Source organism: Priapulus caudatus, unplaced genomic scaffold (assembly GCF_000485595.1).
Source record: "Priapulus caudatus unplaced genomic scaffold, Priapulus_caudatus-5.0.1 Scaffold337, whole genome shotgun sequence".
NCBI classification, from domain to species: Eukaryota; Metazoa; Priapulida; class Priapulimorpha; order Priapulimorphida; family Priapulidae; genus Priapulus; species Priapulus caudatus.
This window is the reverse complement of record NW_014577398.1, coordinates 271,069-275,025: the sequence shown is the minus strand read 5'-3', so window position 1 is coordinate 275,025 and position 3,957 is coordinate 271,069.

The following is a 3,957-nucleotide window of genomic DNA, read 5'->3' as shown; positions in this document are numbered from 1 at the left end:
GAGTTGTTTGGAACTCCCCCTGCGGAGTTGTTTGGAACTCCCCCTGCGGAGTTGTTTGGAACTCCCCCCGCGGAGTTGTTTGGAACTCCCCCTGCGGAGTTGGTTGGGACTTCCCCCGGGGAGTTTGATGGGTCTTTTCCCGTGGGGCTAGTTCGGGTATCCCCCGTTTGGGTTGATACTGTCATTGACACTGGCGGCGCTTCTCCAACCCGGCAAGGCATTGGGTAGAAAGGGTATATTACAGTCGTACGTCTCGGGGGATTATAAGGTTTGGGATTTTCATTTGTCGGACTTACAGTTTGCTTTGAACTCCGCGAAGCATGATACGACTGGGCACACGCCGGCTGAAATTTTTCTAGGCCGTAAGTTGTGTTCTTATTTTGACCTCCAGTTGGGGGGAGGAGAGAGTTTCGAACCCGCTGTACAAGCGGAAAAAGGCCAAGCAACGGGCCGCACGGGTCGAATGTAAATACGTCCAAGTGAATGCATAACTCGGCAGGGGAAGAGCAAGTATCCTGCCAGTTATGCGCGAACGATTGTGCTGCGCTATGAGCAATGGTAGCAGCAGCACATACCCAGTGCTGTGGGAGGTGTACCTAGTGCATTTAGCATGTGATACGGTTGGCATTACAGACTCTCCACCGGGACACTGCTTCGAAGGAGGGGAGAGTGTAAGGTGTCTGTACCGTCACATACATTCCAGTCGAAGCCATTCTACGGGATTCTACAGGATTCACACTCAGGCTTCGACCTAGGATTCCCGGCAAGCCAAGCAAGGCCACGGCTGCCAGCGTATATAAGGACCGCCTGGGATTGACTCGGGGTGCTTCATTCTACCAGACGGCCAGGAGAATTGACCGTGTAAGGATCCAACCCTTACAATATGATATGATAGCTATCGGATCGTTCGTACAGCCCCCGCAGTCTCTTCGTATCGCCAGGCTGTTTCTTGATTTACTACATAATGTCGAATACCAACTATTTTTCACAACCAAGTTCATTTAATTCATGTTCATGATACACGAACACTTAGAAAAACTTCAGCGGCTTGTTCGTGAACAAAATGGAGCACACGACCACGGGCCAGCCACAGAGTGAGAGGGGGAATGTTAACTGACGCGTGCTATATACATCCCGCCACCTGCACAGGAGGTAGAAGCCAGACAGTTGTTCCGGTTTTGGCCAATCGCAAACGAAGCAGATATATGTGTATGTACAGCAGTCAGTCTCTACGACGTAGATTTCTTGTAGTAATATTAGTATTAGTTGTTTTCTGGCGATGATGTTGTTGTTCTCTTTAGTAAATCCATGCCCAACGAATATCCATATATTCTGACTATATAGTCACGTAGACACCGCATATAATTAAGTATGAAGTATTTGCTTTCTCTTTGAATTAAAACGTTGAACAAACATTGAATTTCACACGAACATGCATCACATTTTACGTAGTTCGCGTTTCCCATTCACTGAAAAAATCCATTGTGTGGTAGACCATGAAATATATTTATTCATGCACGGCTGTATGTAGCTCTATATTATTGAGTAAAGATATAACCAGAAATCCGTCGTAATTTGGAAATTCGTGAACGTAGGAAAAAAGTGCAATATACGGATTACGAAGAGAATGTGAAATCGATAACAACTCAGAATTACTAAAAACACAAAATTATGATATTATATATAAATGTCAATTGGATAATATAATACGGTGCGAAAAAATCTCCAAATCGTTACATTATATTATCTAAGGGACAACAATAGTCCGACACAAAATTAGAAATTAGAAACAAAACTCTAAAAAAACTCTGAATCAACACCGTGTTTTAATATAGTTTACATCTCCGACAGCAAATAGTAATAAACCTATTTCAGTAGCAGATATAGGCCAATAAGGAAGGTAGTGCGATATAAGCTCAAGAACATGTACATTTTTTGCTTTTATTTATGCCAAAATTTGAAAGGGACTATCGCTAAAAAGGCGGGAAAATATGTGTCAAACTCCTGATATATACGTATATGGATGGCTATGATTAATTTTGCTATCGCAGCACAGCAACAATGCCTTCTGGTGTCACGCTGCAGTATCTGGTAGCATAGGATCTATACTTCGCTTACTGGTTGAAATAACTAAACATGTATTTATATCTAAGTGTAAATTCTGCATATTGTTTTCTATTTTCTGACTTATGACACTGTAGGTAGGGTATAGCAGAAACGGTTCTGCTGTGCAAATAATATAAATTCGTAACACCCCAACAACCCCCTGATGCTAGGTGGTGCCAACTAGTGTGGCGGTTGTTTATTACACTTACGTATTCGGGCACCCGTCAACTCGACTTACCCGTCTATGATTGGCCATCTAACTCGAAAATAATGATTTTTGTTAGTAATTATCAATTACTAATTATTTATTAAACTTGGGTATGCACATTAGGCAACATCGTATTCCCAATTATCAGAACTGAACACATGCGTTATGTTGAACAGCAGATTTCACACTGAAACCGTGAAAACATGAAAGCGTAGCACCCTAATTCAGTGATATTAATATAAATATGAATTCCAATCAATAAATTCCAAACCTTCGATGAGCTAGCTAGGTCGCATAAATGCATGCATACTTATTTTAATGGAAATTAATTAAAAAATAGTCTTGTCTGAAATATGACAGTAAGATTATAATAGGTCCGTACATACAAACGATGTTGTTTCACTAGTGACACGCATAACAACCCGAGCCCACGCGGTTATGTGACATATTGAAAAATAGCCACTATTAGTATGGGTATATTTTTCATAATAACAATATACCAGTTCTTACTTCAATTTAATTATATTTCATGAAATGCACACACCAACTGTCTAATCGCAATCGACATGCAATGCTTGCAATGCATGTTTTAAAGTAACCTTTTAAAGTAAAGTGAACTAAGTAAAGTAAAGTAAACTTTTACCATGTCAATTAATGCAAGAAATGTCTTTGGATAAAACGCAGGCAGCACTCCCCCCCCCCTTTACGCACCCACCCACATACACACCACACCACACCATACCACACCACACCACACACAGGCACACGCGCACGTACACACGCACACGCACACGCCACCACTACCACCACCAAGCCACACCAGACCGAATCACATGCTTTACACTGCATTACACCGCACCTTTCATCAACCCACCATATATCACCTAACCCCTCTCTCCACCCCACATTACATCTCAACACGCACACCACACCCCAACCACACACACACAGACACACAGGCACACGTACACGCGGGAATATTCACAGACAGCAGTGTTTTATATCAATTGTGCATGTACATAATGAATCGTCATCTGTCATTTACTCAAAGTAATTACTGCATTTCCGTGTAAAAAGCACTGCTCCATCAATGAGGAATAACGATTGTGAGTTAGGTTAGTGTTTTACAGCACGTTAATTTCAAAATTTCTGCTAAAGTGGGAGATGAAGAATAACTTCGAAATCTAGCTAACATCAATCCTTACAATTGCGTTGAACTCTACGATATGCGATGAAGCAAATTTGTACTTATCTGTCGTTGATTAGTTCAGCAACGCCGCTCAAGGAATTATTCAGCAACGGACAATCTCTGCATCCCTTCACGTCGTTGTAAGAAAAAGGCAAAATATATACTTGAATATGAAATTAATTTATCATAAACAATTATGGGTATTCTAAAGCAGGATGTATGTTGTGTATATGTGGCTATGTAATTATATTTATATATATATAGTGAGCCACGTAGCGAGAAGGTAACCTGTCGCTAGGTGAATGTCATACTTCGGAATACATACCAAGAGTTTATCAATATTGTAAGGTGTCTGTACCGTCACATACGAGTCGAAGCCATTCTACGGGATTCTACAGGATTCGCACTCAGGCTTCGACCTAGGATTCCCGGCAAGCCAGGCAAGGCTACGGCT